We start from the raw sequence: 12784 nt of genomic DNA on the forward strand, positions 1-12784 counted from the left end.
GCAGCTGATCAGTGGAAGCTTTTTTTACAGTTTCATTAAAACAACTAAGAATGTACTTTTGCTGACTTGTAAAGTTTCAGGACTGTAGTTCTCAGGCAGAAAATTGGAGAGTCTCCCTGGAAAGTGGAATAACGATTGTAACAAAAAGCCCAACAAAGCTAATTGGATCATAAAGCACAGGTTCATGACATAGGAACAACAAAGGGAAAAAAAAACAAAAAACAGTTGCTTTCCTGAGCACTGATTTCTCTTCTCTTATTTCTCAGGCATTCTAATAGCTTGGTCTTATCCTTCACAATTACTCATTAACAGTTCTCCTCACATCTCCACCACAGGCAGAATAGCAGAGAAAATGGCTGTCAGCACTGATCCAGTCTTAAAAGCCAGATTCACCCATTCCATCACTGACCACTTAACTGGTGCAAAAAAGCTGTGCACAATGACATCATTAACTATGCTATTTATATAGCATTCTTCTCTGTTTTGACATAGATTTTTTTTCTTTCTACTCCACAATGGACGTTGATCTTGCTTTGCCTTACTAGTAATGAATGCAAGCAAGGGTGGAAGTTAGAGTTAACAATGGCTAAAACTGGCTTCAGCTAATTTACAAGATTTTTCTTAAAACTAGGCATCATGGACACTGTTTTCTCTGTCTGAATACATTGGAGTTCTGTCCTGCTTTCTAAAATGGATCCAAATTCAGCTTCTTTGTGTGTGACTAATTCTGTTCCCCCTTGCTATTTGAAGTTTAAGTAATCAGATTAATCGTTAGCTACTTTCTGTTCCCTAGATAGGACCTTGTTTTAGGTACTTGTCTTCTGATGAAGTTATTAAAGAAACATTTTTAGTATGAGGTACTTTTCTACTGGAATTTTATTTCAGCTTTTTTTTTTTAAGGTTGCCGTATATAAGAAGCTTTAGAGCTATTGGCTTTAAATTTCGAATAGCAATTTTAATCTTTGTAAAGGTGCTGAGTTCTGTAAAACTCTGTGCCATTGTTTAAATTTTTGCTGAGGGATAATAAAAAAAAAAGTCAGGTTTTTACTATGATGTGCAGTGGGAGACAGCGTAAGAAGATTTCTGGTTAATATGCATTAAAAGGAGTATTAGCTCCAGGTTAGTAAATCATCTGAGCTACTTGCTTTCCTGTATAAAGCATCTCATATGACCATTTAAAATGCATTGATAAGGAAAAAAATTCTACAGTTGCTTTCTAGCTTCCTAAAAAAAAAAAAAAAAAAAAAAAAAAAAAAAAAAAAAGACTAAATTCTATAACAGTTAAATTTAAAAGGAGGTATTCAAGCCCCAGAATCTCTAGGGGGAAATATATTTATCATGAATTAATTGGATCACTTGCATATGGGATGTAACTGAGATGTTTAACTTGTTTATGTGTAGATTTTTAGTATCTGATACTACTGAACATAAGGTTATCATAATTCTGAGTCAGAGAGCCTGATTCTCCTGTTCAAGGCATGAGGATTTAGATTACTTAAACTTTCTGTACTCTACATTCATAAAAAAGCATGCCAGTCAGTATGGCAGCAACATCTATTGAGCATCCAGGACAGACAGACTTCCACGTGCTGTACTCATTACCAGAAAATCATTTGGAGAAGCAAGATTAAAGGCAGAAATATTAATCCTGTGCCCTTTACTCTGTGGATAATTATATCCTCGGGGTAACATTCAATTTATCCTTCATTAGCAGGCTGAATGCTGTTTCTGCACTTGGAGAGATATTAAATATCCTGTGTAGGTGCTGTTTTGATTAGCATAATCGTTGCACTGGTGATGGAGAAACGATCTTCAAAAGATAGATGTGTAATTCATAAAAAATCTGATGCAGGGAACAGATGCACAATTGCAAGACTGTAGAGGGATATAACACAAATTCTTAAGCTGACTTTGCTTTTCCATGTATCAAAATCACAGGACATTCGGAGCTGGAGGTTGCGTGGCCCAACATCCTGCTCTGAGCTGGGCTAAACAGAAAGATCAGTTTTGCATTCAGGTGAAGTAGAATTCAGAAGTCAATCTTCATTTAAGAAATGGATGTCTAAAAGTGTTTCCTGCAAGAATGCCCTCTTCACCTACAGATAGAAGAGGCCAATCCATTTTCATGATGATGTGACTTATTGTCATTCTTTTGGCTCCGCATAAGGAACTCTGAGACATGCTGGGAAATTCATATTTTCTGACAGCATTTTAAGTGGTCAAAATGAAACCAGAGAGTTCAAGCATATCTTTTTTTTTTTTTTTTTTTTGGATCTGATGGTTTCCACAGTTTAAAAATCCTATACAGAGTGGAGCACTTCTTATGTAGAAGTCATTTTAGAGTAAAAGTTTGCTATATGAACTCACCTCCTGGAGGTTAAAAATATTTTTAAGCTGTTAAAATACATGAATAATTGCTACTAAGTGGATAATCAGTGTACCATACCAATACTGTCTTTTCTTCTCTTTACTTAATAACAGACTTTCTGAATTTTTACTAAGAAGAAATACATGTAGTTCCAAAGCTATAGGTGTAAATTTGATTGTGTGTATATATATGTTTCTGAGTGACAAGAGTTCATTTGGATTTTATGCCCTGCCCGTCTAGTGATGACTTATTATTAAATCTTTAGCTATGACATTTCCTTTCATTCTTCATCTTTTATCTCCTTTAGGAATAACTTAACCCAAAAGTTTGGACTTCAAAAATATTTACGATGCCCACCAGTGAGGGCTACAAAAGTTTATTATCATTCCTCCGACTCTGACTGTATATATTTTCTACTTGTCCTTTGAGGAATAAGTGATCTGTTTTTGCCTTTTAAGTGTGCAAAACATAGCAAAACATAATCTTTATCCATGAATGAAGTAGTTACTGCTAAGGAGTTTCACACCTCTTTGCTATCAATGAATTATAATTTCCTATTGCATGACATTCACATTTCACTTTTGTCTCCTCACAGTGCAAACCATTTTTTGTTTGAAACGATGTCAAGTATTAACAGTTCTTAGTGCTGAATGATTCCATTTCTTTTCATTAACTGACTGAGCAGGAGTAGAGGTAAGATTTGAAGCAATAATATTTGAAGTAATAACATTTTACTCTTGCTTTCATGACCTAGAGGCTTTATAATTCTTCAACAAATCTTCCAATTTCTACTTTTTTCAATACTTTATCCTAACCCATCCAAGAGGCAAACTTTACCTAATGACTACATAAATGGGAGAAAAAAATCATTTTTGAAACTATTTATGACACTTCTGTAACCCTAACCCTTATTTGAGAAAATTAGTTGTTGTCCACCTGCCATTTCAGAGAGAAAAGATACCCTGTTTCTTATTAGATCAGTTTGGAAACTATCAACCTCAATTCTCTAGTTTACCTATGAGCTACGTAAAAACGTAATGCTTTCAAATAATACTCCAGAATGAGTTGCAGTTCTAAAAATTGATGGTTCTGATGGTCTTGATAGAAAAATTGATGGCATGCTACATATAGAAGACAATACAGGAAGGTTTACGAATGTACATGGTAAATATGCTGATTTTGAAAACTAATAATGGGAACAGAGAACTGTTTAACTGAGGTGATGCAAAAAATGCACAAAGATCCATACAGCGATTTACTGAGCATGGGGGCCTAGCCATATTTTGTCATCTTAAAATTTGTTTGAAGCAGAAGTCAACATAGTTGACTTAATCTTTGTATAACTGAAGTGTAACTTCAGAATGCTTCAGCACTCAATTCACCTGAATAAACTCTAAGGAGATATTTTAGTGGCTGTATTTTCTTCATTTAAAAAAAAAAGAAAAGAAAGAGGAAATTCACCCTTATATCTTTCAAAAACATTCTGTGAGGTAGATATAACATGAATAACGGGGCAAAATACTTTTATAGCATAGTTTGTATACTTGGCTATATATGGTCATGTTTTTCTGTAAGATGAGACATTATGCAGCAAAACTAAAAGTCTCCTAAATAATACTAGAATATTGCCCTAATAATATGAGAACAGTTGCTCTTTTCTAATCTAATGCGCCTTTGAAAATAAAACTATGATTATTAGCTTCTGTTTGGAAAATTTCAGGCCATTGAACAAGTCTGACAAAATCAGAGACTCCAGCTGCTCCTTGCTACTTTAACTGGAGAATAGTTTCATTGTGAATGTAACATAATTCAGAACCAACAAAGTCGTAGTAATCCCAAAAATGGTTTCAGTGAGTATTTGATCAATGTCTAACGTAAGTATATCAAAGACTGCTCTGAAAGTATTGCCTCCTATTTGTTTCCATGGAAACAAATATAGATACAAGGAGAAAAACACTATTTGACAGAGCAGATTCTCAGCTAGAAAACAGTTATTCGACACAGTCATTGCCCTTAGCTGTGCTGTTTTAACAGTGATGAACAAGAGCCTGCGTGCTATGCTTGTGAGAATCTGCATGGCTGGCTGGAGCACAACTTGTCTTTCACATTGCTGAAACACACCACCCCTGCCTCACTGTGCTCATACCCACTGTTTGGGTGATGAATGTTGGTGGCTGCCATTCTTTTCCAGTTGGAGGAATTCAGTGATACACCTTTGTTTGTACAAACTTCCATGTTGGACTGCCCCTCTGCTGCCATCTGTTCCACAGCAACAAAATGTAATGGAATACTGTTGGGAAGATTCAACCACTACTGCCATACCACCAACATCCATTTCTGATGTCATGGACTAACAGAATAAAATACGAGGCATTACTTTTGGAGCAGTACTCATACATCCCTACTGCAGTAACAGACAACAGTGTGAGAAGCACAACCAACCAGGTACATTCAATACACCAACAGTTTTAAAGATGCATTGTGATGTGCATTTTTAGATGACTTTCTGCACTTGGAGAATCCGTTCCTGTGTATGAGAGAAAAATACCAAAACTCCACAAAAAAACAACAACAAAAAAAAAAACAAAACAAAAAAAAACAAAAAAAAAAACCCCAAAAAAAACAAAAAACAAGGAATAAAAGCTGATACCTCAATCACAAGTATGGTGCGCCAGGAAGTTTTGAGAGGTAGAACAGGGCGGGCTGTTGAATTTCCTTAAAATTGAAAAATGTATTTGAGGTTTAATGCACCAGAGAGCTGGGAGTCAGCATCTGACCTATAATGCCTTCCAGACAGTTACAAGATTTGCAACATGTTTCTTTCTCAAGAGGTTAAACTGAAGGAATCTTTATGGTTGTAATAAAAAACATTTTTAGGAGAGGGATCAAAGAAAGAGCTAGTAGCAAATCTCCAGTTCAAGAGGGCTCCTTGCTAGTGGGAACTGAGAGAGGTAAGATCTCCTTTGAGAAGAAAATGGAAAAGTTTTCAGAAACACCAACTGTGTGATTCTTCATCCCAAATTCATCATTCTTGTCTCCCACACAGGCCAAGGAAACTTGTGGAGAGCAAAATGCTGGTGAGTGATTGGTGGTGGTGTAGCTGCTCTTTTTACAAAGCTACTTGTCTATAATGCTTTTGAGTAGATTAATCATTTCAGTGATGATTTTAGGACTTATTTACAAATGACAGTGAAAGAAAGTAACAGGCTTTATGCCAATATTTAGCAAAACTCTTAATCTGAGCGTAAGTAGCTATTTTTCTACGTAAAATCCTCTATAGATTCTTTTGTTGAAGTATATGCTTTTATTCTTGGTCTCTGTTATGTTTTCATTGATGGAGCAATGTAAGCTTTTCTGTCTTGTACCTACTTTTTGATGTTTCCCTATTGTGCAAGGAATTAGAACAACCTTGTAAAGATGCCCAGTATTTTCTTGTCAAGAGCCTGTCTGCAGCCTAATGATTGTGCCTCCTATTGACTTCTATATTGTCACTGAAAGTCTGATACCTCCTTATCAAACTGGAGGTTAGAAAAAATAAAAAATAAAAAAAAAAAATCCAAAACCTGCTGGGAAATGCAGAAGAATTTTAACATTCATAAGTGTTTGTTGTTTGTGCTAATAGCTTGAAATTTCTGTGCCCTTCAATTACCTGATGACCTTAATATATTTTACACGTGGAATGGAATGAAACAGAAGGTGATATGGAACATGTGACTCTCCTTCAGGTTTTACTCTTAAATCAGAGCTCTACATGAAAATGAATCTTATTCTGGCATTCTTAAGTACACTTGAGAGATGCCCAACATGAAACTGAGGAGTAAAATAAAATATTTTAGTTAAGCATAATTTGCTCCACAAAATCAAAGAGACTACTGCATTGCAGCACCTTCCTGAAGTCTTTGGGGGGAAAAAATGAGCTTTTAGTTTTTATGACTTGGGCTTTATGTCAGTGTTCCTGAAGATGTTAATAGTGTACTGTGACAGCTATGTGCTGCTAAAGCATTATTGAAGAATCAACAGATTCTCAAAAACTTTCTAGCTCTAACACAGAATACTAAAGCTGTTTCTTGAAATGTATACTTAGATAAAGGCTATAAAATGAAGCTAATAGAAAGAAAGAAAAAAAAAATGCTGGCCACTTTGTTGCCTTTGCTGATGTGCAGGTGTTGTAGCTGCTTCTCCAGAAAGATATTCCCAATTTTTTCTTGACCCAAGATCCAAACAAAACAGTATAGTCAATAAAAAGATTTCTATGGACTAGAGAAGAATATCATACTACAGAAAGTTAGGCTTGTGGTTGTTTTATTTTCCTACATATTTAATTCCTAACTATACCATCTTTCTAAGAAATAATGCATTGGTCTAAAGTTTCATGATTCATTTTAAAAAGTACTCTTTAAAAACTGCTGAATATAACATAAAGGGAAAAGATGATACTTTGCTTGCAATCACTAATTACAAATGAGCAAAACAAAAAAGCAACAAATCAAAAAGCAATAGTCTTTTCCAGGATATTTGTATAATTTTTTAATGGATGGAATGGGAAAATAGTACTATCTGAAGCATCAAGGATTATGTTTCATTATGGTCTTATGTTAGAAGAAGATATAAAACCAACAAGGTAAAATCTGGAAACAAGTGCAGTGTACTATATGAAAGAGAGGGGAGGAAATGGGAGGTTGGAATCTAAGGCATGGAAATAAATTGTTTAAATAACCATTTTTCACCAAGCAGCAGTACTACCAAGTGAAACCAGAGCTAAAACAGACAGAAACTGAATGCAAGTCTGATGAATTCAAGGCTGATGAATGCAATGTTTATTCATTCTGAGAGAGAAAAAAGTCCATGACATGTAGGAAGGAGAAAGTATTTCTCATGTTTAAATGGAATTTTCTTTATTTTGCTTCTGCTCATTGTCTCTTGCCCTGTCACTGGGCACTGCTGGGAGTTTATATTGGTGATGAAATCTCATTTGGAAGAAGGTCTTTATTTTTAAAATATGATGTATATGAACCTTCCTGGAGAAGATAAATTGCAATTGTCCTAAGAAATTCATCCAAAAACTAGATGTAAAAGAAATTAGCTTGTAGTCAGGGAAGGTAGATATTCTTTGTGGTAAAGATTATCAGCTGTCTCTTCCTTAGATCACGTAAGAAATATAACACCTGTCAGCACTCTTGGTTCCACGATGAATAGTGTCAGGAATACAAGCCTCAAACTCTCAGAAACAATGAAAACTAGAATGTTAAAAGAAATGTTTTGAGATAAATGAAATGGAATTTTATGGGAAAATTTGTCTTGATAGAAATTTTCTAATTGGTATTCAATTTGGGTTAATATTGGTGAGCCGAGCATATTTTGTCTGAATATTTGTTTCCCTTACTTTGTAATAAGAAGCTGAACCCAGCTTCCAATAAACAAAAAAACCCTGCTTGTTAGATACTTTAAAAATGTATTTTTACTTACTAAAATGTTCTGTATTTTCACGAGGATGTCTGCAACCCCTTCAAATGCATGTAGATGCATCCTGTCTTTGCAGAACCAATTTAGTTTATAGTGCATGTTACAAGTAGTTTCGTTGGTCCGGCTCTTTTCTATTTGCTCTATAGGCAGGATGCTTTTACTAAGTGGTAAGCAGTGCCTTTGGGCTATATTCAATAGCACAAATCCAGACAAATATTGTTCACCATATGTTTACTTATACACTATCTTCAAAATATGGGATCAGAGAAACATGTAAATTGGCTTAGTGCATCAGTTCCAAATCTATGGGACTCAGTTTTTGTACGAGCATGCCGATAAAAGTTAGATATTTGGAGGTGTATTTCAGCAGTTAATTGGGAGAAACATCATTTTAAAGAGATGAAAATCAGCCTTGCTAAAGGTGAGTCAAAGATGGCTCTGATAACCTAGGAGCTTCTTATAGGTATACAGTTTCTGACCTTGCAGATCTGAAAGGCTATCTTGAATGCAAGTGTGGACCTTTTGCTGTTTGCTCATATTTACTGTTTTCATATCAGTACCTCCCATCAGTTTCTAAGGATCTAAAATGCAGTTGCTGGAATGGCTTTCTAGGCTGTTGAGCATTTTGCAGAATGAGGCTTATTTTTTTTTGACAGCAACAGTCGAACACGTGTCGACTGTACTATCATACTCATATATGCATTAAAGGCCATCTATCCATTCTTTTCATATTCCTGGCTCCTGTGCTTCATGTCAGCACTAGGCAGGGCAAACTTAGTTCTGTCTTTTAACAATAGCTCTGTGCGTGATGACCGCTAAAGTGCTTTAAACCTTTTAGGTACTAATATTAAGTGGATTTACATTGAATAGGTCTGTCTAATGGATCAGCTTATTGTATTCTCTGACAAAGTCATCCACATGAAGAAAATACTATTAACTGTACAGAATTCTAACTCTTCTCTGAAGATGAGCTCTTAATCTTTCCTTCTTTTGATGTTGATTATAAATTATGAATATTCTGATCTCAGCTGCACATTAACACCTAGAGCTTTCTACTGGTTATTTATTTCATGATTACCCTTATTCTTTTTTTTCCTTTTATTCTTAATTAAAGTTAACATTATTTCAGATCTTCTAATTTCCCAAGGTAATCTATAAACACTTTCAGATTGGAAAACTAATTTTAGGAAAAAAATAAGGTACTTTTGGTCTTTCTATTTTTCCATTCTCTCACCTTCCTTAGGGTCTCTTTCAATGTGTATTATCTAACTGATTTTATGATATCCTATTTCTCTCTAATTTTCAGTGACTCAATAAGTAAAAATGTAAGATACTACAATAGCTTGATGTTGTTGTCTTGTATTGTCTTATTTCCAGCAGCTGGTGAATTGCAAAAGATATCACACGATTAGTCAGCCTTCCCCAAAGATCATCAAGTTATCAAAAGTTTTCTCCTCAACACATGAGATAATCAGGATTTCAACAGTCCCTGAGTTTCAGGACTTTCTGAATAAACAGGAGAATGTATTAAAGTCATCTAGTTAATCTTCCATTTCCTCTACTGCCATGACCCTGTATTTAAGCATACTTTAATTTTGATTTTCTCCAGTGTTGTATCTTTCTCAGAAGCATTAGTTGCTGTTCCTATGATCAATAATATCCCAGGTTGCCTTGAGTATGAACATTATAAAAATATATATATATTGAATGTAGGGAATAGAATCTGCTTCAGGTGGAAATCTAATGCATTTTTACTAGAACACTAATGGGCTCGGCATATCTGTCCTCTTTTATCCATGAAGTTGTTGGTAATGAAAATGAAGCCAGAACAACTGCTCTCTTAGAATTGTATTTGCACTGTAAATTCAGTTGCTGAAAGGATGTATGTTAAAGTGCAGAAAGGTTCAGTTCAATGTATATTACAAGGCTGAGAAACACAATGGTAGTTTCAGGGGTGCTCCTCAATGCAAGGGCAGAAGAGGCATTCCTCTGTCCAATCTGCTAGATAGTCTACTGACATGTTGCCATTCTTCCTACCTAAGGTCATGCAAAAGGCTTTAAAACCAGATTGTACAGAAGACTTAAACACAATCATGAAAATTTGTAATTCTGAATAAGGGGCCATGATACGTCCCTCAGATTTGAGTCTCAGCTGTAGGAGACCTTCATTATCTAATCAACCTGTGAAGCTGAAATCAAGCAGAAATTTTGTAGAGAAAATCGCTGCTGCATAAGGCAGTAAGCCACTGTTTAATGTAAAATAAGAAAATAACCTATGAGAACATATTTCATGTAAAACATATATACTCTAGTTCCATACTTTCTCTCACCATATACACATTTCTCTAAAGAAATCCTGACAATTTTCTTAGAGTTAAAACATCTTCAATATTGGATGCAGGCAGCCTCAAATAACTTCATGGTATTGTAGACTTGGCCAGAAAATTTGGAGATAGGTGTTTGAGTCTCTAGAGGTAGAGAGAGAAATTATTCATGTCTTGGCTGAGGCTTCTCCTGTGTCTTGGTTGAGCAGGCAAATTAATCTATGCAAGAATAGAAGTATTAGTGTCACTTCTCATCTTCTTATTGTATCTAGTCACAGAAATTTCTGACCTCTGATTCAGACCCTATGCATAGACAGAGATGGATGGATGGTGACTAGGAATGTGCTGTAATAAAACTCTAATATTGTTGAAAGACAGGTACTTTCTTTACCTGTACCAATTCAAGAAAATTTGTGAGATGAGAAAACTATCTCCCACTAACGTTAACAATCATCCGTTAAAAAGATTGTTAAAATCTATGTAATTTCTTTAAGATCTATACTGGGAGAAACCCAGGTCTTTCTCAAGTATTTTAATGAAAGCTTTATAGAAAATAGTACCAGATGAAATAGCCCACAACCTGATGGTGATTGTATATAATCTCAGCATAGAAGAAAACAGGGAGAGATTCCACCCATACTACAAATCAAGCAAAGAGATATTAAATCCCAAATCTCTCACACTGCTGGGTGTTACTTTAAGTCAAGTGACTTTATCCTCTCTGCAATAAGAACAGGAATCAATTCCTTTCTGAGACCTTGAAATCTTTTCCATTAAAATTCTATCCAACAAGACAGTTACTGTCAAAAAGGCGAAGTTTTGACAGATCAGCTTTCAGTGACCTATCAAACTTCTCTACTACTCTCTTCAAAAATAGACCCAAAAACTAGAAAACAACAAACCACTGTAATTTCCAAGTAGTTTCATTTGTACTCTTACAGTAATATATAATAATTAACAAATTCTCTCAACTCATCTTGGAATTTAATGTTGAACTCAGACAAACAGCAAGGACTATTAACTTTTATGACTGTATAATGACTGAAAAAAAACTCTAAATATGACCTCCAACATTTGTTTTGATTCTCAGTCACTAAGAAATAAATCTCCAGTTCATTATGTCATACAAGGCATTTATTCTGGAAAATAAATCAAGATATGCTATTTAAGGGTAACATCCCAACTTCTGATATTTGTCTTCCACTATTATCCAATTTGTTTACTGTCAAACCTAGTGACAAAATTTTAGAATTCTGACTTCCCAATGGAAAATATATATGTACAGAAAGCTCACATCTTGCTTCTCTTTTAAAATTCTGTTAGTTTTCTTGAACTATACTTCAAACCTTTCAGCTTTGAAATATGCTGTGATTTGACTGTTCTAACACAAAACAAAATATGCTATCTTAGGTAAATCACCTAAATTTCTGCCTTCTATCATTCAAGAAAAGCAGAAAAGCCATTGTAGATATCTGCATAAGTCAAAATAGAGATGTTAATATTTGCATATTAAACTGGAGAAAATTATTTTTACTTTCTGTGAAGTATTAGTTTTGTACTGCCTTAGTTTCCTGAATCAGCTTATCATGCTGTCAGACAAATGCAAGAGACAGGGGAGAAAAGACAGTAGTAGCATAAGCCTGATAGAAGTGCAGAATGAAAAGCAATGCTCCCTGGAGTGGCACCTTTCATTAAATTAGCATAGACATAATGTAAAATATAAATGGGATAAGTAATGTGCTGAGGGTATTTATTTGTCTCACTTATCTGTAAGAAAAGGGACAGATACTTTTGGCTGACTCTCTTTTAGATTTTTGATATTCCAGTTAGGTAAGATGAAGCCCCCTGTTTACTGGGCACTAATAACAGTTACCCACTCCTTTACTTATTATAAACATACTGAAGTTCCATATTTCTTCATTTCGTTCAAATCATGTCTCAGTGAAATACAGAAATCATGTGTTGTAGACACAACATTCTCATGTCACTTCTGACTTCTTTTAACTAAGGCATCTAGTCATCAAGAGAACTTCATGATTTATATTTCAGTTACTTATAGCATTCCTGATATTTAAATATAACTACTTATACAAAGCGTGCAAGAGGAAGAATATTCATTTAAAGCACATCTGGTCAGCTGATGTATGTTTGTGTAGCATTGCTGTAAAAATAACTCCTTTGAAAGAAAGCTCAGCTTTCTCATTATATTTCTTCTGGTACACACTCCTATATGAGGTATTTATTTATTTATTACACACAAAACTAAAGCCTCTGGCCATGGAAGCCTATGTTCACATGCCTCACCTTGCCTCCGCTCCTAGTCCTGTCTTCATGATCCTCAGCTGGTGACACTGGGGGTCTGGGCTGTGCTCGCGCTGCTTCAGTGACTGTAGGGCAAGAGGTGCCATGGCTGCCTCTCAGCCTTTCCCCATGGTGGCCATGCAGTGAGAAATGCAGCATGCGTGGCGTGCAGGCCCTGCTCCAGCTCCCCACAAACGACACCTGCCTATAGGCCTGCGTCCGGGAATGCTGGGGGGACTGCAGGTAGAACTGTCACCTCTGTTGTCTTAAGAGATGTCTGCTGCAGTGTCTGACACACATAAAATCAGGATTATGAAGTGCAGTTTTC

At 35.4% G+C, this 12784-nt stretch overlaps 1 protein-coding gene across 5 annotated transcripts in view; it reads left to right on the top strand.

The window, feature by feature from the left end:
• Positions 1–12784, top strand: part of LOC104912184 (uncharacterized) — a 138889-nt gene that overhangs the window by 54902 nt on the left and 71203 nt on the right. Inside the window, exon 8 of one of the 5 annotated variants that reach the window (XR_014885041.1) lies at positions 2964–5445. The exons of the other annotated variants lie outside the window; for them this stretch is intronic. The gene's annotated coding sequence lies outside the window, so the exon portion shown is untranslated. The remainder of the gene's footprint in view (positions 1–2963; positions 5446–12784) is intronic. 5 annotated transcript variants of the gene reach the window in all.

Source organism: Meleagris gallopavo, chromosome 9 (genome assembly GCF_905368555.1).
Source record: "Meleagris gallopavo chromosome 9, MGAL_WU_HG_1.1, whole genome shotgun sequence".
NCBI lineage: Eukaryota > Metazoa > Chordata > Aves > Galliformes > Phasianidae > Meleagris > Meleagris gallopavo.